The sequence below is a fragment of the Oryctolagus cuniculus genome, chromosome 21, assembly GCF_051225735.1.
Source record: "Oryctolagus cuniculus isolate XC-2025 breed Fujian yellow rabbit chromosome 21, ASM5122573v1, whole genome shotgun sequence".
Taxonomy (NCBI): domain Eukaryota; kingdom Metazoa; phylum Chordata; class Mammalia; order Lagomorpha; family Leporidae; genus Oryctolagus; species Oryctolagus cuniculus.
The window spans coordinates 31,681,369-31,707,650 of NC_142887.1; the positions used below are offsets into that span (position 1 = coordinate 31,681,369).

A 26,282-nucleotide genomic window follows, 5' to 3' on the forward strand; every position below is an offset into this window, starting at 1 on the left:
GTAAAATATACAGAGCATAAAATGTACTCTTTTGCCCATTTTTTAAAAGTGCAGGTCAGTGGCATTAGGTACATTCACACTGTTGCGCAACTGTTACCACCATCTGCCTCCAGAATTTTTCCATCTTCCCAAACAGGACGTCTGCATCTATTAAACAATAACTTCCCATTCCTCTTCCTCTAGCCCTGGTACCTCTACTTTATTTTCTGCCTCCATAACTTGTCTACTCAGGGAACTCAAGTAAGTACAGTCATACAGTATTTGTCTTTTTGTGTGTGGCTCATTTCTTTTAGCATAGTGTCTTCAAGTTTTATTCATATTATAGCAGATTTTTGACATTTTTAGTATCTATTCATGAAATTGTTTATTAAGTGATATAACACTTAACAAGTTACAACCTATTTAAAAATAATACAAAATCAATTTCTCAAAGGCACAGAAACACCTTCCTTCCGTTCATTGGTTCACTCCCCAAGACATGGCCACTGTTGTAGTCCAGACTCATGATCTAAAGAACAGAACGGTGTTCAATGCACCACACACAGCACCCCACAGGCTTCTCCCTCCCTCCCTCCTTCTCTCTCACACACACATGCACACACGCACACATGCACACACATTCTTATCAATTCTGCCTGCCCTTCCCCAGCTGTATTAAAGTAGGATCCAAACTCAAGTAATATACATTTACAGTATACAGTGCCATGTTCTGATACATTCAGACATTGTGGAGTGATTACATCAAGGAAGTCACATATCCATCATGCCCCAGAAACCTTGGGCCTCACTGAAGTCTCCGTGCTGTGCAGTAGCTCTCGCAAACTCATTATCATGGATTTCATCCAGGGGCCAGTAGGGGAGTCACCACTGGGAGCACAGGCCAGGCCCCTTCACCCTCTTCCTAGGCTGAGCCCCTGGGCCCTGGGACCCTGTACTTTGGTATCGGGAGGGTGGCAGGCAGTGAGGAGGGGGGCCAGGAGTGACCTCGCAGGCCACTGGAAATCTCCAAGCTCCCTGTCTTCCCCTGGAGGTGAGATTGGAAGTGCTGCCAGTTCTGCTCACTCCCCAGGACCATGGTTGGTGGTGCAATACAATGGATGTAAAAGTGGGCTTTTTGTCAGCAAGTTTTCCTAAGTTTCTTTCTCAATTGTGATCAAGCATAGGTGACAAAATTTCCATCCTGACCATTTTGTTAAAGATTTATTTATTTATTTACAATAAATTCAAGAGTTAATTCAGAGTTACACAGAGAGAAGGAGAGGCAGAGAGAGAGAGAGACGTCTTCCATCTGCTGGTTTACACCCCAAGTGACTCTGATGGCTGGAACTGGGCCAATCCAAAGCCAAGAGCCTGGAGCTTCTTCCAGGTCTCCCACATGGATGAAGGGGGGTCCAAGGACCTGGGCAATCTTCTACTGCCTTCCCAGGCCACAGCAGAGACCTGAATTGGAAATGGAGCAGACAGGACTTGAACCTGTGCCTGTATGGGATGCCGGCACTGCAGGTGGTGGCTTTACCCACTACACCACAGCCCTGGCCCCCACTGACCATTTTTTTTTTTTATTTATTTTATTTTTTTTTATCTTTTATTTAATGAATATAAATTTCCAATGTACGTCTCATGGGTTACAATGGCTTTCCCCCCCATACCGTCCCTCCCACCCACCACCCTCCCCTTTCCCACTCCCTCTCCCCTTCCATTCACATCAAGATTCATTTTCAATTATCTTAGTATACAGAAGATCAGCTTAGTATACCTTAAGTAAGGATTTCAACAGTTTGTTCCCACACAGAAACATAAAGTGAAAAATAATAGATGATTTTTTTTTAAATGATGATGAAATCAGATCAGACCTATTGTCATGTTTAATCCCAGTGAGAGTCAAGTTGGGAATTGATAGTTTCTTTTCTTTTTTTTTTTTTTAACAGAAGATCAGTTTAGTGTACATTAAGTAAAGATTTCAACAGTTTGCACCCCCATAGAAACACAAAGTGAAATATACTGTTTGAGTAATCGTTATAGCATTAAGCCTCAGTGTACAGCACATTAAGGACAGAGATCCTACATGAGGAGTAAGTGCACAGTGATTCCTGTTGTTGACTTTACAAATTGACACTCCTGTTTATGGCATCAGTAATCTCCCTATGCACCAGTCATCCCACTGACCATTTTTTAATATTTATTTATTTTAGAGGCAGAGAGAGAGAGAGAGAGAGAGAGAGAGAGAGAGAGAGAAACTAACTAAGGTTTTCTACCTGCTGGTTCACTCTGCCAATGGCCACAACAGCCAGAACTGAGCTGATCCAAAACCAGGAGCTTCTCCCAGGTTTCCCACGTGGGTGCAGGGTCCCAACACTTGGGCCATCTTCTGCTTTTCCAGGCCATAGCAGAAAGCAGAATTGAAAGTGGAGCAGCTGGGACTTGAACCGGCACCCATATGGGGTGCCAGTGCTGCAGGCAGAGGCTTAGCCCACAACACCATAGCACCAGCCCCATCCTGACCATTTTTTAAGCCTGCACTTCAATGGCATTAAGTCCCCTGACATCACTGGGCAACCACTACCCCCACCAACCTCCAGAACTTTTCCTCCTGTGAAGCTAAAACTCTGGACCCACTCAACACCAGCTCCCCGTTCCCTGGCCACCGTTCCCCCCTCTGTCACGTTATGAAGCTGGTGGCTCAAGCCCCTTGTACAAATGGAAGCATGCACGGTTTGTCCATTGAAAGTGCTGCATGTATATCACAGACAGGAGCCACCCATGATGATTTTAACCAGCTGGTGTGTGGCTGGTGTAGCTTAGGTGAAACCATTAGCCACCAGCAAATGAATGGATCTCCAGTGACACCTCAAGTGCCACTCTTCACATTTGCATTGCAGCTCAGAGAAGGTTGTGAAGTCAGCTCAGGCTGGTTGCAACCAGAAAAGTAGGTCCCTGGTAGCAAGGGCTGCTTCGCTGGATGTGGCTCCAGTTGTCTAAATACATAGAGGGGCTGGGATGTGGGTTTATTACTGGCTGTTAGTTTTGTGTTGGTTGGTTGGCTCTTGATTTTGATGGGACACTCCTCTCCTGTCTACTGGTTCAGTCCCTGCATGCCCAGAACAGCTGGGGCTGGGCCAGGGCCAAAGCAGGAAACTTAATCCATGTCTCCCATGTGGGTGGAAGGCACCCAATTTTCTTTTTTTTAATATGTAAGATTTATTTGACTTGAAAGTCACAGCTACACAGAGAGAGGAGAGAGAGAGAGAGAGAGAGAGAGAGAGAGAGAGAGAGAGAGAGAAAGAGTGAGAGTGTCTTTCATCCGCTGGTTCACAATCCAGATGGCCACAATGGCCAGAGCTGTGCTGATCTGAAGCCAGGAGCCAAGAGCTTCTTCCAGGTCTCCCAAGCGGGTGCAGGGGCCCAAGGACTTGGAACATCTACTGCTTTCCCAGGCCATAGCAGTGAGTTGGATTGGAAGTGGAGCAGCCAGCTCTCAAACCGGTGCCCATATGGGATGCGGCACAGCAGGCATCGGCTTTACCACAGTGCCACAGCACCAGCCCTGCCCCAATTTTCTTTAGAATTTTTTTTTATTTATTTGAAAAGCAGAGTAACAGAGAAAGAGAAATAAAGTGAGATTTTTTTCCACCTGCTGTTCACTCCCCAAATGGCTGCAACAGCCAGGACTGGACTAGGTCAAAGCCAAGAACTAGGAACTCCATCTGCACAGGTCTCCAACAGGGTGGCAGGGGCCCAAGCACTTGGACCATCTTCTGCTGCTTTTCCAGGTGCACTAGCAGGAAGTTGGATAGGAAGTGGAGCAGCCGGGACTCGATCCAGGGCTCACAGGGGATGCCAGTGTCACAGGTAGGTGGATGCTTAACCACCTGTGCCATAACAATGACCCCAGCACCCAATGTCTTTAGCCATCTTCACTGGCAGGAAGCTGAAATCAGGAGCCAGAGCCAGGTGTTGCATCCAGGTTTTCCAATGGGGGAGGCAGGTGTCTGCCCCACTGAGCTAAACGCCTGCCTCCTAACTGGGAATATTCCAGAGGAAAATCTTTTGTAGAACACTGTCCTGGCACCTTTCTCTGAAGGGAGGAGGGAACCTCCACTGTGATATGGCCTTCACTAAACAAGTTCAGAGTTGGTGAACTCAAGGGACTTCCATAGCCTAGACAGCTCATAGCAAGAGTCTTGGGTGATTGCTGATGTCATAAATAAGAGTGCCAACTGTTAAATCAACAACGGAAGTCACTGGGTACATGCTCCCCATGTAGGATCTCTGTCCTTAATGTGTTTTACTATGAAACTTAAAGACAACACTACTAGTCGAACAATACCCTATACCTTGTATGGTTGTGTGAGTGCAGCCTGTTGAAATCTTTGCTTAGTATATACTAAGTTGATGTTCTGTATATGAAGGTAATTGAAAATGAAACTCAATGAAGGGCGAGATGGGAAGAGGGAGTGTGAGAGGGGAGGGCCGAGGGAGGGAGGGAGGGAGGTTGGGGGGGAGAAGCCACAATAATACAAAAGTTGCACTTTGTAAATTCACATTTATTAAATAAAAAAAAGGAAATGGCAAAAAAAAAAAAAACACTGTCCTGGGACAGGCTAGCTCAGTTACCCTTAAGAGTCCAAACTGGTTGCAGATCCACTCTTGTATGAGCAAAAAGTTCACAGGAAAATGCAATTAAAAGATAAGTTTATTGTGGCATACACACAAACACACACAAAATCACTGAAGCCCAAGCAGTTTTTCCTATGAAGCTTTTTTCATGAATTTTGTGAGGCCCCCTTGGGTGAATGGGTTTCAGGGTGGTTTTGTTGTTTTTCACACCAAAATAAACTTACCTTTGAGTTTCACTTTCCAAGGGCTTTTTTTTTTTTTTGGACAGGCAGAGTAGACAGAGACAGTCTCATGAGAAAGGTCTTCCTTTGCCGTTGGTTCACCCTCCAGTGGCCGCCGTGGCTGGTGCGCTGCGGTTGGTGCACCATGCTGATCCGATGGCAGGAGCCAGGTGCTTCTCCTGGTCTCACGTGGGGTGCAGGGCCCTAGCACTTGGGCCATCCTCCACTGCACTCCCGGGCCACAGCAGAGAGCTGGCCTGGAAGAGGGGCAACCGGGACAGAATCCGGTGCCCCGACCGGGATTAGAACCCGGTGTGCCAGCGCCGCAAGGCGGAGGATTAGCCTAGTGAGCCGTGGCACTGGCCCAAGGACTTTCTGAAGTGCCCTTGTATTTTACTATTGACTGATCTGGAGTGCATCCTTGAGACCCCCACCACTTGAGGTTCTGTCTGTCCCCGTCCACTCAGGCCAATGCTGTCCCAAAGGCTCATCTGTCCCTTTGAAGCTCTCCCCAGCCCCCACACCCAGAATGAATTCTGTGCATCCCACATGCCCCTAGTGGGGCAGCCATCCCAGATATCCCCTGGCTCATGTCCAGCCATGACCACTGGATGCTGTAACAGACAAATCCCTGTTAACCACATGTGGATCCTGAGGACCACAAGGAAAGTCAGAACCCATGGGCTGATGGGACTGTGCTTGGATCCCTGTGTCCCACAAACCCTGACTGAGGGCCAGGCATTGCATCCTGGAGGATTTGCGGTCATCAGCGAGATGGGCAAGGTACTGACCAGTAACAGTGTGTGGGTGCCCTCAGAGACATCCTATGGGGTGCGGGGAGAGCTTCCAGGAGGCTCGTGACCCAGCCCCCCCCCCCCCCCAGTGCAGTGCTGGCCCACTCCTGACTCTGACCTTAGCCTTGGAGCCTGGGGCAGGGTTACCCCCAGAGGTCTGTGCTGAAGCTGCTTCCCACACTTGCACCCCCTATGTGGGTGTGATACCACTGCCCACAGCATGGGAGCCATGATCCCTGCCTCCCCACACCTCTCAAGGCCAGGACAACCCCCAGTCTTGGGGAGAAGAAGGGGCCGGCCCTAAACAGCACTGCTGGCTGCTCTGATGCCCCTGTGCTTGCCTGCCATGGCATCTCGGGCAGACGTGACCACCATAAGCCACATCCTCCCTTGGTTGAAAACAGAACTGAGTCTGGCTGGGTCCTGGAGAACCTCCAGGGCCAGACCAGTCCTCCCCAGGCTGGTGCAGCCACAGCTCTGGCAGCCCAGGCCCCTCGCCCCCCTGGCGCAAGCTGTGCCAAGGGCTATATCCAGACCCACACAGAGGAAGACGGGTCCTGAGCCTCTGTGCAGGGTCCCTGCCACCTCACCAGAGCCTTCCAGGTCCCTCTGGCACCCGCACCTCCTGCCCTGCTCCCCTGTCACAGCAGCCCCTGCCCATCAGCTCCACCTCACAGGCCCAAGCTTCCTGCTAATGCAGACCCCTGGGCCAGGGGTGATGGCTCAAGTAGTTGGGGTTCTGTTGTCCATTTAGGAGACCTGGATTGAGCTCTGGGTGCTGTTGCAGGCATGAACCAGCAGGTGAGAGCTCTCTCCCTCTCTCGCTCCATCTGCCTCTCAGATAAAGAAATCAATAATAACAGAGGTTGCAGAACTTGAAGGTAATTTACCTGGTACCGCAAAGTGCATGTTGTTGATCCAAACGTACCTCATTGCTTTTGGGGAACTGTGACCCCAGATGAGGGTTGCTTTCCCCCAATGGAAAATTTCTGTTGGAAACCGAAGTTTCTGATGCCTACAGCGTGGGGCCTCCTAACGTGAAAGGCCTGACCGGGGTCTGGCATCGCAGCGTCACAGAGACGGGGGAGCTGTGTCCGTGCTGCCTGAGAGGACACGTGATTGGCAGCGCTGGCTGGCCCGGCTTCACGCTCATGCAGCAAGACCCTGGGGAGCGAGGGGCCACCTTGCTCAGCTGTGTGTGTGTGGAAGGGTGATGCTGGGGGTGGAGGGCCTCTGTGCTCCTTCAGTTCTGGCCGATTCTAGGATGATTTCTCAGGCAGAAGTCAAGGCTGACCCTCCCAGCCCCACCCCCTGCAGAGCCTGAATGGGCCTGGGGGGTGGGGTGGGAATGGAACTCCAGGAGACCCACAGTGACCCAAGCAGCCTCATCCAACTTCCCCTGGGCCCTGCCAGGACCCCCCGCCCCCAGGGAAGAAGAGACCACGACCCTCAGTGCCACCCTAATCCCTCTGACAGCAGTTGACTGTGGCCTAAACCTGGGTCTGGCCTGCAAAGAGCTAAAAGCACAAGCCCCAGAGACATCTGTGGCACCCTTGTGTGTGAGATCACCTGCAGAGGGTGAGCCGAGGTCTCCCAGGTGCCCATCTCAGGAGCCACCATGACACACACACATGCACAGGCCACACGCAGTATGCATGGCCCTGGCCTAAACCCCGCCCCTCCTGCACCCCAGCAGTCCCAGACAGCTGGTGCCTTCAACCAGAGCAAGATCTCCATGTTTAAGTCAGAATGTGAGCATTAAAAGCAAACACAAGCACACGACAAATAAAACTTCGTGTTGACCTTTCTGCTATTGGACGGAAAAGCCCAAGACCTTAGCAGGCTCCCAGGCCCCCTGGACCACTCTCCCCGCTCTTCCTCCAAGCTACAGGTCCCTTTGGTCACAGAACATTCCTGCAGTGCGTGCCTTTTCAGCACCTGGACTGCCCGGCTCTCGTCTGCCCCCTGCAGGCTCTTCTGGAGTATGGCATCCCCCAGAAAGCCCAGGCTCAGGGGCAGTGCCCTCCGCAGCCTGCCCAGCTGCTCCTAGCGTAGCGTTCACCTAACAGAGTAGGAGTTTCCTTCATCGTTCAGTTTCTGTAGCCTCACAACGTACAGGCCTCCCCCACCCAGGGCAAGGGGCACGGTCCCCACATTCTTAACTATTTGTCCTGTGTCCCTTAAGGGAAAAAATACTCAGCTGCCCACCTCCACCATATGCGATGGGTTTTCAGACACATGCTAATAACAAAGCCAAAGAAATAGAAATGAATGGAATGTTGAAGTTTGCCTTTAAATATCTGTATTTTATTTGAAAGGCAGAGAGAGGGAGGGAGCTTCCATTTACTGGTTCACACCCAAATCCTGCCACCCCACCCCACCCCACCAATAGCTGGGGCTGAGCCAGACCAAAGCCAGGATTCCACAATGAAATCCCAGTCTCTCATGTAGATGGCAGGAACCCAACCACTTGAGCCATCACCTGCTGTCTCCCGTGGTGCACATTAAACGGAAGCTGGATTGGAAATAAAGGAGCCAGGATTTGAACACCATGCTCCCACATACGGAAGGCAGACAGCATAACTGCTGCCCCAAATGCCATCCCCCCAACAAAAGGGATTTTACAAGTGCATTCATAAACCCAAAGTGAGGGGACCTTAGCAACATACAGGTGCAAAGAGAGAAATCTGCTACGTCCTAGGAGAGGCACTTCTTACAGTGGTGTCCAGCTCACCAGGGACATGGACAGCCGAAGAAATTCATCAGGGAGAGACGGAAGCCTGGCCCTGTGGCTGGATGTGAGCCCTGTGAGCCAGCCCCAGGTGTCCCCACAGGGTCCCTGAAAGCAGCCTCCTGCCCTCCTGGGGGACACCGCTGGCCCTGGGGACCAGAGGCGGGGACAGGTGCACCTGGCCCTGTGTATGTATTGTCCCAGTAGCTGCTTCCTGCTTGCCCCACTGTGGTGTCAGCAGGCCCCGTGCAGCCAGTGCTCCCTCACTTGAATAGATGTTCCCCTGCCCCTGACCCACAGCTGCCACCTCAGTGCCAGCGATATGCCAATCATTGCAGACATCTGGAATATTCTTTTCCTTTCTCTGTTGACCTTCTTTGTGCTGCTGCCATCTCTCAAACTATAAACCAAAATAAATCCATTTTTTATAAAAATGATTTATTTATTTGAAAGTCAGAATTACACAGGGAGAGAAGGAGAGGCAGAGAGAGCGAGGTCTTCCATCCACTGGTTCACTCCCCAGTTGGCTGAAACAGCCAGAGCTGCGCCAATCCAAAGCTAGGAGTGAGGAGCTTCTTCCAGGTCTCCCATGTGGGTGCAGGGGCCCAAGGACTTGGGCCATCTTCTACTGCTTTCCCAGGCCGTAGAAGAGAGCTGGATCAGAAGTGGAACAGTGGGCTGGCGCCGTGGCTCACTTGGTTAATCCTCTGCCTGCAGCGCTGGCATCCCATATGGGCACCGGGTTCTAGTCCCAGTCGTTCCTCTTCCAGTCCAGCTCTGTGCTGTGGCCCAGGAGGGCAGTGGGGGATGGCCCAAGTGCTTGGGCCCCTGCACCCACATGGGAGACAAAGAAGCACCTGGCTCCTGGCTTCAGATCAGCGCAGCGCTGGCCATGATGGCCATTTGGGGAGTGAAGCAACAGAAGAAGACCTCTGTCTACAACTCTACCTGTCAAATAAATTTTTAAAAAAGTGGAGCAGCCAGGACTCAAACTGCTGCCCACATGGGATGCCGGCACTGCAGGCGTCGGCTTTACCCGATGCACCACAGTGCCGGCCCCAAACCCACTTTCAGATTTCTCCAGAGCACCTTTGTCCCCTGCAGTCACCACACGAGCAGGGATGCCACAAGACTGGCAGATTCTCAGCAAAAGCCTTGGAGGCCAGCGGTGAGAGGAAACATTCAAGCTGCTGGAAGAAACCATCCTTGAAACCTGAAGGAGATGGGGCTGGTGCTGTGGTGCAGTAGGATAGCCCTCCACCTGCGGCGCCGGCATCCCATACGGTTCATCTTCTGATCCAGCTCTCTGCTATGACCTGGGAAAGCAGTAGAAGATGGCCCAAGTGCTTGGGTTCCTGCAAACGCATGGGAGACCCGGATAAAGCTCTTGGCTTCAGATCAGCGCAGCTCCAGCCATTGCAGCCATCTGGGGGAGTGAACCAGAAGATGAAGACCTCTCTCTCCATCTCCAACTCTACCTCTCAAATAAAATCTTAAACAAAACACTGAAGGAGAGGCACGGGACTTGTGATGCGGTGAGTTAAGCTGTCACTTGGGTGACCAGCTCAAGTCCTGGCTGCTTCACTTCTGATCCAGCCGCAGGCTGAAGCCTCAAGGCAGGCGGCATATGACAGCTTCAGTGTTTGGGCCCCACCACCACCACCACTCACGGGGGAGACCCAGGCTGAATTCCTGGCTTCAGCCTGGCCCAGCCCTGGCTGTTGTGCACATCTGAGGAGTGAACTAGCAGATGGAAGGTACTTTCTCCCTCTCCCTCTCTTCTACCTTTCATGTACCTAAAAATAACCTGTACAGACGGACGGGGGCTGCTGCTGCCTTCTGATCGCTACAGCTCCAGATCATGTGACACGAGCACTGATGGACTGACAAAGCCTTTCGTCTTTTGTTCCCTTAAAGAAGCTGTGAGCAGCTAAAGGGGCATTCTGGCTGAAATCCATGGAGGACAGACTCACTAAAATATGTGACTCAAAATGCTGTTTTGTGAAAATTTTGAAATGTTCAGCTTTCCTCTGAAGTGCCTTAAGTAGATCCCATTCTCATATTAATGATTTTTAAATTATATGTTTCTAAAAATTTGAGAGGCAGAGCTACAGAGAGAGGGAGATGGAGAGACATCTGCTGCTTCACTCCCCAATTGGCCACAACAGCCAGAGCTGGGCCAATCTCAAGTCAGGAGCCAGGAGCTTCCTCCAGGTCTCCCACATGGCTGCAGGGGCCCGAGCACCTGGGCCATCTTCCACTGCCTTCCCAAACCATTAGCAGCGAGCTGGATCAGAAGTGGAACAGCTGGGACTCAAACCAGCACCCATATGGGATGCCAACCCTGTAGTTGGCAGCTAAAATAACTTTAAAAAATTACCAGAAAAACTGGTTAATAGAAACAATATAAAATGAATTCTGATACTAATAGCAAAGTATGTGGTGTGGGGTAAGTTTTTATTTTCTATGAGATTATAATTGGCTCAAAATATGTTGCTCTATCCAAGTCTTGTGATAATCATAAATGGAAACCTATACTAGATACAAAAAAGATAAGGCTAATCAAGTATATCACTACAAAAAAATCAAATCACAAAGATATCAAGGGGCTGGTGCTGTGGCGCAGTGGTTTAACGTCCTGGCCTGAAGAACCAGCATCCCATTTGGGCGCTAGTTCTAGTCCTGGCTGCTCCTCTTCTGATCCAGCTCTCTGCTATGGCCTGGGACAGAATAAGATGGCCAAAGTCCTTGGGCCCCTGCACCCATGCGGGAGACCCGGAAGAGGCTCCTGGCTCCAGATTGGTACAGCTCTGGCCATTGCGGCCAACTGGGGAGTGAACCAGTGGATTGAAGACCTCTCTCTACCATTCCTCTGTGTAACTCTTTCAAGTAAATCTTAAAAAAGATATCAATAAAGATGACAAAATAACTACAAACAGATTTAACTAAATGAAATACAGCAGTCAAAACTCTGGGTTGACACGCGAGGGCATTGCGGATGGCGTCGTGAAGAGATGCGCACCCTGCCCTATGCACAGCAGTTTTGTTCAGTGAGCAAGACGTGCAAACAACCCAGATGTCCATCAGTGGGCAAATGGAAACAGAAAATGTGGTTTAGACACAAAGTGCAATAATCAGCCTTTTAAGAAAGGGGGGGAGGAAATCCTGTCATTTGTGACATGAATGAACCCAGATGATCATATTTAAGATTTATTTGAAAGGCAGAGTCACAGAGAAGCAGAAGCAGAGAGGTCTTTTATCCACTGGTTCACTCCCTAGATGGCTGTAACAGCTGGAGCTGCGCTGATCCAAGGGCAGGAGCTTCTTTCCGGGTCTCCCACATGGGTGCAGGGGCCCAAGGACTTGGGGCATCTTCCACTGCTTTCCCAGGCCACAGCAGAGAGCTGGCTCAGAAGTGGAGCAGCCAGAACTTGAACCAGCATCCACATGGGATGCCGGCACTACGACAGCTTTACCTGCTATGCCACAGCACCAGCCCCAATAGAGGATAGTATTTTAAGTAAGATAAACCAGAAAGCACACATAAATGGACCGAACTTGCTCTGCCTCTGTGGCTTCCTGGGTTCTACTATTTCTCCATGTCCTCACCTGTTGGGTAGGGCTTCACTAAGCCATCGACTTGGAGAGCCCAAGACACAGTGGAATTCGTACCATAGCATCAGCCAACTTCATCTACACCTGCTGCTGTAGCAAAAAGCCTTTAGAAGGATGATCCATGAACAGAAATCTGAGTTCTGGGGGCTGGGGAGCCCAATCTAGGCACCAGGAGATACTGCCTCTTTGAAGAGTCTGCTTCCAAGATGGCACCTCGCCGTGTGCCCCAGAGGAAACCAACACATCCCCACATGGCAGAAGGGCCCAGCTGGGACCCTGTGGTCCTTTTATAAGGTCATCAGTCCCGTTCATGAGGGTTCTTCATGATTTGATCCTCTCCTAAAGGCAGCCCCTCTTTGGAAAAAAAAAAAAACCTTGAAAATCAGAGTTACATGGAGAGGGAAGAAACAGAGGTCCTTCATCCACTGGTTCACTCCCCAAATGGCCACTATAGTCAGAGCTGGGCAAGACTGAAGCCAGGAGCTTCCTCCAGGCCTCCCACATGGGTGCAGGGGCCCACACGCTTGGGCCACCTTTCACTGCTTTCCCCAGGCACATTGGCAGGGAGCTGGATTAGAAGTGGAGCAACCAGGACTCAAACTGGCATCCATATATGATGTTGGCTCTATAGACAACAGCTGAAGCCTCCAACACAGTGCCGGCCCCCAAGGCAGCCCCTCTTAAAATGCTTCACATTGGTGATCGACACACTAAGTTTGGGGGATACCTTCGTACCACGGCACCAGTGGAAGTGGTTCCTTTTGATAACATGGTCACAAACATACCCATGTTCACTAAGTGATCCATTCACTGTGGCTCCCTCAGCCGATTGCTTAACCTATTCCTGTTTTAACCTCCAGCCTCATCAGCCCGTTCAGGCTTCCGTACCTGCATTTCCTCTGCTTAGGCTCCTGTTCCATGTCCTGTGACTCCCGGCCTCAGTGTTCAGGCACCGTTCCCGGGCCACCCACACATATGATGCTACCCCCCCCACACCCCAGTGACCTTCCACTGCATCCTGTCTCCATGCCTCTTGTCTGAAATTGTCCTGCTTCTTGATGTAACTTGCCGATCGCCCGAGTCACCCATCTCAGTACAAGTTCCTAGAAACATGAGAACCACGTGTGTCTTTTCCACCCCTGCCCCCAGCACTCAGCCCAGGGAAGGGCAGAGCCTCAAACACCTTCTGCATAAGTGAATGCACTATGCTGACAGCTTTCACACAAAAAAGAGGGGCCGGTGCTGTGGCGCAGTGGGTTAACACCCTGGCCTGAAGAACCAGCATCCCACATGGGCACCAGTTCTAGTCTTGGCTGCTCCTCTTCCAATCCAGCTCTCTGCTATGGCCTGGGAATGCAGAAGATGGCCGAAGTCCTTGGGCCCCTGCACCCACATGAGAGACCTGGAGGAGACTCCTGGCTCCTGGATCAGCACAGCTCTGGCTATTGCTGCCATCTGGGGAGTAAGCCAGCAGATGGAAGACTCTTTCTGTCTCTACCTCATTTCAAATGCATAAGTCTTAAAAAAAAAAACCCTCAGTTTTACAAGTGAGGAACTGAAGTTTATGAAGATTAACTCAACCATTTTTACATGCCCACCCACCCCCCAAAAAAAACAAATATTGAAAACTGCAGAAAAAACAAAATGGAAAACCAGACAAAAGGGACACCTGTATCTAGAGATCCTTCACAAAAAGTCTCATTTGGGGCGGTGCTGTGGTACAGTGGGTTGAAGCCCTGGCCTGCAGCACTAGCATCCCATCTGGGCACTGGTTCAAGTCCCGGCTGCTCCATTTCCAATCCAGCTCTCTGCTAATGGCCTGGGAAAGCAAAGGATGGCCTAAGTCCCTGGGCCCCTGCACCTGCCTGGGAGACCCAGAAGAAGCTCCTGGCTTTGGATCACCTCAGCTCTGGCTGTTGCAGTCATGTGGGGAGTGAACCAGTGGATAGAAGCCTTTTCTCTTGCTCTACCTCTCTAACCCTTTCAAATAAAATAAGTTTAAGGAAGGATTTTTTTAAGTGTCTCATTTGTCCTTATACCAGGCATCTAGAACAGTCTAGGACACAGCAGAGGAACATCTAAGTTCAAGTTGAAGCCTCAAATCCCTGAGACCCGAGTACAGTTGATGTTGTAAGATAGAGACGAGCATGAGATCATCCTTTATGTTGAAAGTTAAAATATTCTTCACAAGTCAGATCAGCTGGGCCCTGCCTCTCCCATCGTGCCATAACACCTCCTGCAACAAGGAGCCGGAGTCTCGGCCAGCGACTAGAAGCTACCCAGACACGTGCAAGTAAGGACACTGAACCACGGCACTTCTGCTGGCTGGCTGTGCGCGCACTATTGCACGGTGGAGCTCTGCACGGCTTTCAGCCCTCAGTGCTATGCAGTTTGTGGGTCTCCCCTCCCCCATCTGATCCAATGCTGTCCAGCTTAGCTTAGCCATGGTTTGGCTTCTAAAGCAGCGTTAATCCAGGGTGGTCATCCACATATCCAGAGCATTCAACAAGGATAGGATACTTCAACATTCTTCAGCTCGAGCATTCCACACACCGTCTTATCTGTAGGAGGGGCAGTTTAGGAGGTCGTGGGAGATGACCACCCCAGGGTGGGGGCAGCAGCACAGGGCTGGCAGCAGGAACTCAGGTGGCAGCAGGAGCTCAAGACCACCCCCACCCAGCAGTCTCCAGGGCGCAGGCATCACGTGGAGCAGGCTGTTGCTGCCCATGCCCACGTTCTGCAGGTGGGCAGTGTGAAGTCTGTAGGACAGATGGGTAATATCGGTGCCCAGAAGTCCACATCTTCAGGTCTCCAGTGGTCTCTGCATGTCACTAAGACAACACAAGTAGTTATTCCCAGGGAGCTGAGGCCAGAGCTCTTAGCTTGGTACAGCTCCATTGCCCCCCCACACCCTAAGACGACCATAGGAGACCATCTCCTCACTTCGAGAGGACTTCAGAGTCAGGTGGTCTCCTATACCTACCATGGATGCTACATACACATTACTGGGCCACTGCTACCCACGTGAGCCTCACTTCTGCCACGGAAGCTATGGAGGTCAAGCTTTGGAAAGATCTCTGCACACTAGGGCTGATCTGTTCCTAGGTGACGAGTTTGGGAAGATGCTCCACCCCCTCTTTTGCACCCCTTTTCCCCCAACCGCTAGCTTCCTAGTTGAGCAGAAGGCCTACTGGAGTTTCCACAAGCTCACCATTTGTGAGAGGGGTGCCTAGCCTAGCCGTGAAGACAGCAGCACTGCACAAATGTGGTGCTAGTTTGATTCCCAGCTCCAGCTTCAAACTCCAGAGCCCTGCTCATGGGGGATTCAAGGGTTCCCTGCTGTCCTGGATTGAACAGTGTCACCACCCACCCCCAAGTGCATGTCCAACAGGAGTCTTTGAATGGAAATAGGGTCTTGGCAGATGTGATCAGGTCAAGGTGAGGTTAGACTAGAGGGTGGGCCCCTAGTCTGTTGACTGCAGTCCCTTAGAGACACAGACACACAGGGGAAGAAGCCATGTGCAGAGGCAGACTGCCCTGACATGCCAAGGAGCACAAAGGATCACCAGCAAGCAGCAGGAGGTAGAACATCAAGCAACAACTCCTGCCCCGGAGCTTTTGGGGGGAGCACGGCCATGTCCACACCTTGACTTCCGACGTCCAGCCTTCACTCACAAGGGAATACATTAACGTGTTTTCAGCCACCCAGCTTGGGATCCTACGAAGGGACCCCTGGGAGTCTACTACACAGGCCATTTCGTATTCAAACAACCCTCCCACGTGCTCACCTGGCAGCTGTGTGGCTGGCCCAAGAGACAGCAAAGCTTACGGAGGTAGTCCAGCTTATCCAGCCAGGAGAAGAAGGCCACAGGAGTTCCTGGAGATGCACCGTGGTGTGAGCAGGTCTGCTCCTGCTGGGGTGGGGGAGGGGGAAGGAGCCAGGTCGGGTCTGGCTGACCCTGCAGCCTGTGGCTGCCAACATCGGCTCCCCTTTCCCCAGGATCTTCACCACAGGGGGCAGGGCACTCCATGAGCGAGCAGCTTCCTGCCCTGGAGGCATGGAGACCCTCCCCGGGCATGGAGGAGACAGGACAGGAAGTGGCGACTTCCTGTCAGAGCAGGAGACCATGCCCCTCTGCCCTTGAAGATGAGAGCAAGGCAAGAGTCCCCCAGCTCTGGGACCCATGGAGGCTCCGCCCTTGGATTCTTTACTAGCCTGGCCTTGGCCACGACCGAGGCCGGCCCTGCCTTGGCTAGTGCGTGTGCATGTGCATATGCGTGTGCAAGACACAAAAGGGATGAGAGATCTCCCAGCACATCTCCCTCCTAGGTAAAGCCCAGCACCCTCAGCTTTGGCCTTCTGTGAAGATGAGCAAAGATACAGGCTCCTTCAAGCAGCCGCAGCCCTGGGATGCAGCAGGCCTTTGGTCCCCGTCCCTCCACAGGCCACCAGCTGCCCCACCCCACCTGCCACCCCAGGCACTGGGGTTTGTCCACACAATGCTTCCCTGCAGGCCTCTCGTCCCTTCTCGCACGCAGCCCTTTGTCAGAGGGCCGTCCCCACTCCTGCCCACCTCAGGCAGACCTGACCTACACCCAACAGGTGCACGTCCACGGAGGCTCCCACCCCGGGGTGACTCCCACTGACTGTGCCTCTGCCCGCACCTCCCCCTGCTCCAGCCTTACCTGGGTGAGCACACTGACTGTGCCTCTGCCCGCACCTCCCCCTGCTCCAGCCTTACCTGGGTGAGCACACTGACTGTGCCTCTGCCCGCACCTCCCCCTGCTCCAGCCTCACCTGGGGTGAGCACACTGACTGTGCCTCTGCCCGCACCTCCCCCTGCTCCAGCCTCACCTGGGGTGAGCACACTGACTGTGCCTCTGCCCGCACCTCCCCCTGCTCCAGCCTTAACTGACTGTGCCTCTGCCTGCACCTCCCCCTGCTCCAGCCTTAACTGACTGTGCCTCTGCCCGCACCTCCCCCTGCTCCAGCCTTAACTGACTGTGCCTCTGCCCGCACCTCCCCCTGCTCCAGCCTCACCTGGGTGAGCACACTGACTGTGCCTCTGCCCGCACCTCCCCCTGCTCCAGCCTCACCTGGGTGAGCACACTGACTGTGCCTCTGCCCGCACCTCCCCCTGCTCCAGCCTTACCTGGGTGAGCACACTGACTGTGCCTCTGCCCGCACCTCCCCCTGCTCCAGCCTTACCTGGGTGAGCAGCGGGACCACAACTCCTGAGCCATGGCTACTCGATGATGCCAGCTGGAGGCAAGGAGAAGGCCAGGCCTGTGCCATCACTGTCCATCTTCGAGCGGCCCTCATCGAGGGCAGGGTCAGGAAGAGGGAGCTCTCCAGGGACAGGACACAGCCGAGTCCTCAGCACTCACAGGCTCCGCACTGCAAGATACAAGACACCGAGAGGGGGACTGGTCTGTGCATCTCCACCAACCCGAGAACAAGACGGGGGAACCCTCAAGCAATCCCACACCGCTCAGCCTCTTCCCATGTCACGCAAGGGCAGCCCAGGCCTCCCCGCTGACAGCAGCATCCTCACCACCCACCCCTGCTCATGCCTCGAGCAGAGACCCACAGCTCCCTTTCTGCCCAAGAGAAGCCACAGGGGCTTCTTCCAGTCCTGGACACTCGGGGGCTAGCAGGAAGACAGGCATCTCAGCATATCTGCTGTTCCTTAACAGGTCTAAGTGGAGACAGCTTGTGTCCCCTGCCAACCCCCCCCCCCAGGGAATTCCCATCAGCACATGCACAGGTTCAGGAGCCAGAGAGAAGGTGCACTGAGGGCTTAACTTCTGTGTAGACCGCAGCTCAGAGCTCAGCTTGTAAGGGGACAGGGAAGCCACCAAGAATCAAACCAGGCAGGTGGCCCAGGCATGGCCCCAGGAAAGCGGACTGATGGGCAGGCCCAGCTTCCTTTCCCAGCCAGGAATCCAAGCCTCTAAGCACAATGGCCCTCAGCCCAGGAGTCTGCCAGGTGACAGACCAGGAGCCTAAGTGCATCGATTTGGGAGATTTCTCACAGCGAACAGCCAGGCACAAAGGCTACACTCTACAGCGCTATCTGCAACTGCTTAGGCACCGCCTTCCCACTGCCTGTCCTTAAATGCACGGAGCTAAGGAGCTAAGGTGCACACCCTCGTGGCTGGGGCCGCCTTGTGGTGCAGTGGGCTAAGCTGCCGCCAGCTCGTTCCCCACCTTGGAGTGCTCCAGACCCAGTGCCCTCAGGTCACGTTCCATGTGCACAGTTGAGTGAATCACTGGCCACAGGCAACTAAACTCCACTTCCAGCCTCGCCCTGCTCCCCGGGAGGTCAGGGGGTGGAACTCTAGTCCTGTAGCTGGTTGCTCTGGCAACAGCTTTCCCAGTGGCCACACCAGGCTAGACTGAGGTGTGGTTAAAGGGGCTTATTGCCAATAAAGGGTTCTATTCACCTTACTTGTGCCTGAATGACCTCAGCAATGGGGGGGGGGGTGGATGGGTAATGAAAATTTAACAGGTGCTCGTATGCCCTCATCACTTAGGAAACCACAAGGGCTCCAGGGGTTCTGGCCAGGAGGCAGGGATGGAGACCAAAATATCTTCCCTCTATGTTGATGGATGTTTAGACAAGCAAATGGAAAATAGAGAAAAATACTGTGGCTGTTAGTCAACTTAAAGGACTGATATGAGGGTAAGAGGAATGGTGTGTCAATGAAGAGGTAAAATGGATAATCCCAGGGACTGGCATAGTGGGTTAAGCTGCTGCCTGCGACACTAGTGTCCCATATGGGTACTGGCTTGAGTCCTGGCTGCTCCACTTCCCATCCAGCTCTCTGCTCCTGTGCCCAGGAGAGCAACAGAGGCTCAAGTGCTAGGGCTCCTGCCACCTCCACAGGGACCTGGACAGAGTTCCAGGATTCGGGCTCCAACTCGGACCAGCCCTGGCTGTTGCAGCCATTTGGGGAATGAACCAGCAGATGGAAGACTTGTCTTCCCAACTCTGCATTTCAAATAGATAAAAAATCTCTTAAATAAATGGATAATCCTGTTTCAGGACAGGAAAAAGCAGGAAATTGACAAACCTAGGGGGGAAAACATGGACTTAACAGTGTGCATCATGTGGAGACCAGGTAGTAACACAGAAGTTAGTATAAGACCAACAACTTGTCCCAAGAAGCCACTACCACTTGGAGTGGGAATGGGGGTGGCAGATGGACTACTTTCATTACCATCCTATCCCACGGTACTACTCATGGCTTTTAAAATAAAAAAGGAAAACACAGCCCCCTACTGCCCATCTGCTTCTGCCACAGCACAGGCTGTTGAGAGGTAGTGAGATAGACCCCGGGACAGGATCTCATCTTGCTGGACCACCAACCAAACACAAAGCAAGGAGCAAGGGTGCACCAGTCACCGCTGACTGGAGATAACAGGGGCCAAGGGTGAGTGAGCGGGACAGGAGGGGATGTCAGCTCCGAGCTGGGAGCCCAGGATCGGGATGCGAGCTTCTACCCTCATGGGATCAGCAGCCAAGAAGTGGAACTAACAGCACAGCCCACTACTTAAAGAAAATGACCCGGGGCTGACATCGTGGTACTGAAGGTTAAGCTGCCACCTGTGATGCCTGCATGCCATATAGGCGCCCATTGGAGACCCAGCTGCTCCACTTCTGAACCAGCTCCCTGCTAAAGTGCTCAGGACAGCTGAAGATGGCCCAAAAGCCTGGGCCCCTGCCACCCACGTGGGAGACCCAGAAGCAGCTCCAGGCTCCCGGATCTGACTTGGCACAGCCCAGCCTTCACAGACATTTGGGGAGTGACCCAGCAGATGGCAGACCTCTCCCTAACTCAGCCTTTCAAATACATCTGTAAAAATAAGTGGCCCAATCCTGTTTCGATGCTGGTTAAAACCAACCTGATGTCCTTGTATGTGGACATGAGTTGGCTCGAGACCATCTAGCGGTGAATGCGCCATAGTAGCCGGACCCAGCTGAGGCTGAAGGACCCCATGCCCGAGCAGCAGCCTCATCTAACTCACCTAACACAGGAAGCCCGAGCCCCTCACTGTTCATTCTCCACCCTCAACTGAACGAGAAACTCGTGTTACCTCAATAACTCCGTGGGCATATGCATCCACCACCCTTTGAATAGACGTCATCCATCCCAGAACTTCATGAGTAGGTAGAAGTTCCCTGAAAACAAGCCCTGTAAGCGGTAGCTCTTGGCTGCTCCAGTTTTTGGTCACAAGACACCCTTGCTCCTGGCTTAGTTGACCGAGATGGTTCTCAGCATCTTCATTAGCATTAACAGTGTACAAGGGGCTGGCACTGTGGTGTAGCAGGTAAAGCTGCCGCCTGCCGTGCTGCCATCCCACATGGGCACCAGTTCGAGTCCCGGCTGCTCCACTTCTGATCCCACCCTCTGCTATGGCCTGGGAAAGCAGAAGATGGCCCAAGTCCTTGGGCCCCTGCACCTGCATGGGAGACCTAGACGAAGCTCCTGGCTTTGGATCGGCGCAGCTCCGGCCACTGCAGCCACTTGGGGAGTGAACCAGCAGATGGAAGCCCTCTCTCTGCCTCTCCTTTCTGTGTAACTCTTTCATGTAAATAAAAAAATCTTTAAAAAAAAAAAGAGGGGGCGAGGAGCCACAGGCTAGGAAGAGACCTTTTCAGTGGCTGTAGTTGACGTACTAACACAATTAAGAATTATATTAACCACGAGAAAGATACCCCAGAAGTGGGATTTTCCCCTAACGAGCAAAGTGTATCAATGGACAATTCAGAGAGGGAGTCACTGTGTCCTCACTTGATCTGGAACTTAGTTCTGGAATCCAGGCACTCAAGCAGAGCATGGGGAAGACGGTAAACATGGCCGAGTTCAGCCAAGCAAGTGTAGTCTTAGGAACAGCAGCAAGGGGACTTTCGGACCACGTGAAACCCATCCATGTTAGCTAAGGTGCTTACTGATGTCAGCTCCTGCCCTCCCAGAAGCTGGGAGGTGGGGGCCCTTCCTCCAGGTGTTGGCTGTAGCCGTGAACCTGCTTGGCCATCTTGAGTCTTCTCAGCAGGCAGATGAAGGCTGCAGCCTACAGTTGTTAGGAACCCTTCGCATTTGTTCAAGTCGGCTGGAGGCCTGGTTGAAGAGGGCTCAGGGGAGCCCGGTTGGGAGTTTGGTCAAGGAATCTGCCAGCACATACCAGCAACAGCCTATTAGTCAGTAGTGGTAGAGGGGTGGGTATTTGGTGCAGCCTCCATAGACCCCCCAAATCCCATATGGGAGCACCTGGGCTTCGGTCCCAGCTCCGCTCCCAATTCCAGCGTCCTGCGGACCTGCACCTGGGAAGCAGCAGGCGATGGCTCAAGTCCCTGGGTCCCTGCCACCCACGTCAGAGACCCAGGTGGAGTCAGGGGCTCCTGGCCCAGCTTCAGCTGTTGCAGGCATTTGGGGAGTCAACCAGGGATAGGCGCTCACTGTGTCTGTCTGCCTTTCAAATAACACGGAAATAAGTGGTGAGGAGAACCAAGTATACTCCTGTGCTCCATCACAGCCTTAATGGTGTATGAGCAGTACCTGCAGGAGGAACGGAGCTTCAACCTGGAGACAGCATGGACACACAATGGGCGGTAGAAGCAAAGGGCGGAAAACACACGCAGAATCTTCAGGAATTGGGTTTTAACATCTCCAGCTTTAGACTATCAAGCTAGTTACAGTTTGGGCCATGCTTTGGAGTACCAGTCAGAATACATTTATCTCAGCAGCGTTTAAAAACAACCTAAAGCAGGGCCAGCTCTGTGGCACAAGGTAAAGCTGCCGCCTGCAGTACTGGCATCCCACAAAGGTGCCGGTTTGAGTCCCAGCTGCTCCACTTCCAGTCCAGCTCCCTGCTAATGCACCTGGGAAAGCAGTAGAAGATGGCCCAAGTGCTTGGGCCTCTGCACCCATGTGGGAGACCTGGAAGAAGTTCCTGGCTCTGGCCTGGCCCAGCCCCAGCCCCAGCCCCAGTCATTGGGGCCATTTGGGGAGTGAACCAGCATGATGGAAGAGCTCTCTGCCTCTCTGTAATGCTGCCTTTCAAATAAGTCTTAAAGCAGGCAAACCAAGCAAGAACAAAGGACTGAGATGAAGTAGACCTGGACTCAAAGGTGAGAAGCAGAACCTACCTACAGCCCTGCAGCGTGACACCTCGAGCCCTGAGCCACGCAGGCACCAAGCAGAGGATGGTGGGAAAGCTGCTGCACCTATTGTCGCCACCACCTCCCTGTGCTTATGAAGGAGCCGCCGAGGCCTCTCATTGGTCACGCTGAGTAGGTGCCCGCCCCCAGGCCAATCGGCTGTGAGCTGGTGTGGGGCTGACCTAATGCCCCCAGTAGCTCCCTGCACTACCTTTTTGTTTTTTTTTTTTTTAATTGTCACCCACGTTGCACATCAGGGCTCAATCCACAGTGTCATCTCCAGTTTGTCGATGTCGCCTTGGCCAACAAAGCAGTCAGTCTGTTTTCCCACCAGACTCGGTTCCCAGAATCCCTCCAATGACTGCACCTTTTTACAATTCTGTCTTGTGTGCTTGCTTTTTGTGGTTTTTCTGGAAGGTTTTCCCCAGAAATCCACCCAACCACACACACACACACACACACACACAGACCCTTTTCTTCCTTAATTCACATTTCAGAGAGAGGCACTTGTTTCCCTCATCCCCTGCTCTGGCTGCTGTCAATGCCCTCTGGCCATAGAACACCAACCCCTCCAAGTCTCTTCTCTGAATTTTTTTAAGGTTTATTAAAACAGATTTAGAGAAGCCAGGAGCCAGGATTCCATCCAGGTCTCCCACATGGGTAACAGCGCCCAACTACTTGAGCCATCTACCCTTGGCTTTCCCAGGTGCGTTAGCAGGGAGCTGGATTGGCAGTGGAGCAGCTGGGACTCCAGCCGGCACTCCAACATAGGGGGCTGGTGTTGCAAGCGGTGGCTTAACCCACTGCACCACAACACAGACCGTTCCTCTAAAAACCTTCAAGTCAGTCTTACTTTGTCCCTGCCTATAGTCATTTAGACAGCCCAAAGACATGACTAGATACACACGATACAACTAAACACCTGACTTTCATTGTTAAATGCAATCAGGTGGGTCCAGCACTGTGGTGTAGTGGGTAAAGCTGCTGCCTGCAGTGCCGGCATCCCATATGGGCACCGGTTCGAGTCCCAGCTGCTCCACTTCTGATCCAGCTCTCTGCTATGGCCTGGGAAAGTAGTGGAAAATGGCCCAACGTTTCACTACAGGTGAAATCACTTTAGATGTTTTCTTAGATAACTGAAGATTTCATTCCAAAGCCACCTATATTTTAAAAAAATTTCTAACCATCTTTGAAGGAAATTTCTCAACTCTTTCCTTTAGAAGTAGATAAAATATGACTTTATTTGGATTTTATAAAATAAGCTCTGAGTGGGGCCTCGCAGCCTCTTAGTTAATGTTCTGTTTGTCACTCCGGGTTTTGGCTCGCTCGCTGGCTCTCTCCTGTGTCTCTGTTACCTCTATCTGTCCTTACTGCCTTGCTCCCAGCTATCTGCCAGCTAATTAAGGTTGTCAGCCAACTGCTAAGTAAATGCACTGTTTGCGCAGTGCTTATACAAAATTGACCTGTTTGGTGTTAGTGTTTATCCTAACACTAACACATGATGGATGGTGCATTTCTCTGGATACACTGACCCCTCTGCCGGTTTGCAGAGAAGGGTCAGCTTATTTTAATTTGGATTGCACACTAGGTTATTTTAAACTTTGGGAATGTTAAGCTTTGAGTTGAGGTAATTTTTAAAAGTTACTGTATTCAAAGAGAACTAATTCTACCTAAAGCCTTTGTAAATCATTAAAAACCAAGTTAGTCAAATCTAAAGAGAAAGAGAGAGAGAGAGAGAGAGAGAGAGAGAGAAAGAGAGAGAGAGAGGGAGGAAGGGAGGGAGGGAGGGAAGAAGGAAATGGGCCAAGTCCTCAGGCCCCTGCACCCACATGGGAGACCCAGAAGACGCTCCAGGCTCCTGGCTTCAGATCAGCTCAGCTGTGGCCATTGCAGCAAATTGGGGAGTGAACCAGTGAATGGAAGTCAGTCTCTCTCTCTCTCTCTCTCTCTCTCTCTCTCTCTCTCTCTCTCTCTGCCTCTGCCTCTCTGGAGACCTCTGCCTTTCAAGTAAATAAATAAATCTAAAAAAATGGCCACAATGCAAAAGATGTGTTGAATTTTTAAAGCTATTGTCTGTAATTATATCTAATATAGTCTCATTTATAAAAATGCACCACCTTTAACCAAAGTAACCAAAAGATAGAAAAATCTAGAACCTTTGATCTGTTTTTCTCCAGATCGGTTTTTCCCAGGGTCCAGACACAGTCAACACACAACAAAAGCCCCAGTGTCTACGGGGGAAGAGGGAGGCAGGGTGTCGGGGCCATGGCAGGCAGGGCAGCAGCAGGTGCACACAATCCCAGGAGCAAGTGTGCAGACAGGGGGCACCAGGAGGGGCTTCCAGGTGGGCCTCATCTCCATCTTCCTAACCTGGGCCCGGGAGCCAGGAACCCCCTGCCTGCCCCCTCCAGGTAACAGCGGGAACTCTCAGTACCCCCATGCCCTTCTTCAGCCTGTTCAGGCCCTGTGGGCACCTGGAGGGGTCTTTGCTAGTGGGTGGACCCTGGCGATCTGAGAACCCCTCTCCTGACACCTGTTCCCCCCTTTACAGTTCAGAAAGTTCTCTGCATTAACCTGTTTCAAACTTGCCTATCAATCAAAAGGGTGTGTGTGTGTGTAGTCTTGCTAGACAGATGTAGAGGTGTGGTGGATGGGCTAGATCGAGGTAGGAAAATGTGCTGTTAGCACACCAGGGAAAGCCAATCATTGCTCCCTCTCGGGGTCTTGCCCAAGAGGTGAGGGTTGAAAGGATGGTGGAACCCTGTGTCAGTGGCTGCCAAGGACCACCAAGTCCTTCCTCCAAGTAAGCAGTTGGGCGGAAGTTGGAAGGCCACCAAGGGAATCGGTGTTTGATCAGTTGTCATCAGCTTAAGTAGGCAGAAACAAGGTGAGGAGTGGGGGGGGGGTGGATTGTGCACAGGAAACAGGGCTTGGGGAAGGGTCTGAGCCAATCTTGAAAGACGATGTCATGAAAAGGAATCTGAGAGGCCAGAAGCCAGCACCGTGCTATAATGGGCTAAGCCTCTCCCTGCAGTGCCAGCATCCCATATGGGCGCCGGTTCAAGTCCCAGCTGCTCGTCTTCCAATGCAGCTCTCTGCTATGGCCTGGGAAAGCAGTAGAAGATGGCCCAAGTACTTGGGCCCCTGGAAGAAGCTCCTGGCTCCTGGCTTCAGACTGGTGCAACTCCGGCCATTGCAGCCATTTGGGGAGTGAACCAGCAGATGGAAGACCTCTCTCTCTGTCTCTGTATCTCTGTCTCTATCTCTATTTCTCTCTATGCCTTTCAAATAAATAAATACATGGTTAATAAAACTCCTTTTCCATGATTTCCAATGAGGAGCATGGCCTTGGAAATCCATGGTGGGAGTGAGAGGCAGGAAGACCCCTGCAGGCAGTGGTGATGGCCAGGACGTGAAGGACTCTTGGCTCCAAAGCAGCCATGGGCAGAAGACTAATGCGGCTTCTCTGAGAGGGAAGCAGACAGAGGAAACCCTCAGCAGTGCAGGCTCTCGCGCTCACCGGAAACAGCAGAGGGGCTTTTTCTGGCATCGTGGTGGAAAAAGAACGTTGCCCCCCAAGCACCTGCTGTGCAGGTGTCACCTGCCCTTCCAGGAGGTAAAGTCCCTGGCTCAGGGCTTGAGGAGAAACTCCAAGGAAGAGGTCCAAGTTCAAAGCCAGAGACTGAATCCGAGACACAGGGCCGACCCTGGAAAATGCAGGTGTGCTCCCCAAAGCCGAGGGGACACGTGTGTTCTTTTTTTTTTAACTTTTATTTAATGAATATAAATTTCCAAAGTACAACTTATGGATTACAATGGCTTCCCCCCCCATAACGTCCCTCCCACCCGCAACCCTCCTCTCTCCCACTCCCTCTCCCCTTCCATTCACATCAAGATTCATTTTCAATTCTCTTTATATACAGAAGATCAGTTTAGCATACATTAAGTAAATATTTCAACAGTTTGCTCCCACACAGAAACATAAAGTGAAAAATAGATGATTTTTTAAATGATGATGAAATCGTGTGTTCTGAACTCGCGCTTGGATGGGTGGGCGTGGGGTGCAGGGGCCGAGTCCCCACCTCGGGTCACCCACATCCCCTCAGAGTGCACGGGTTCGAGTTTCCCCTCTGCCTCC

At 52.1% G+C, this 26,282-nt stretch overlaps 1 long non-coding RNA gene across 10 annotated transcripts; it reads right to left on the reverse strand.

The window, feature by feature from the left end:
- Positions 1 to 1,226: 1,226 nt before the first annotated feature.
- LOC149119894 (uncharacterized) lies at positions 1,227 to 22,263 on the reverse strand. 10 transcript variants are annotated; one of them, XR_016227472.1, is made up of 4 exons: positions 22,133 to 22,263; positions 17,188 to 17,376; positions 15,767 to 15,855; positions 1,227 to 1,440 (listed from the first exon to the last, which is right to left on the reverse strand). It is a non-coding gene; the product is annotated as an uncharacterized LOC149119894 (long non-coding RNA). The 10 variants fall into 10 exon arrangements; XR_016227466.1 differs by having other exon boundaries at positions 1,247 to 1,440; positions 15,767 to 15,892; XR_016227471.1 differs by lacking the exon at positions 1,227 to 1,440 and adding an exon at positions 11,956 to 12,332.
- Between the last annotated feature and the right edge of the window lie 4,019 nt (positions 22,264 to 26,282).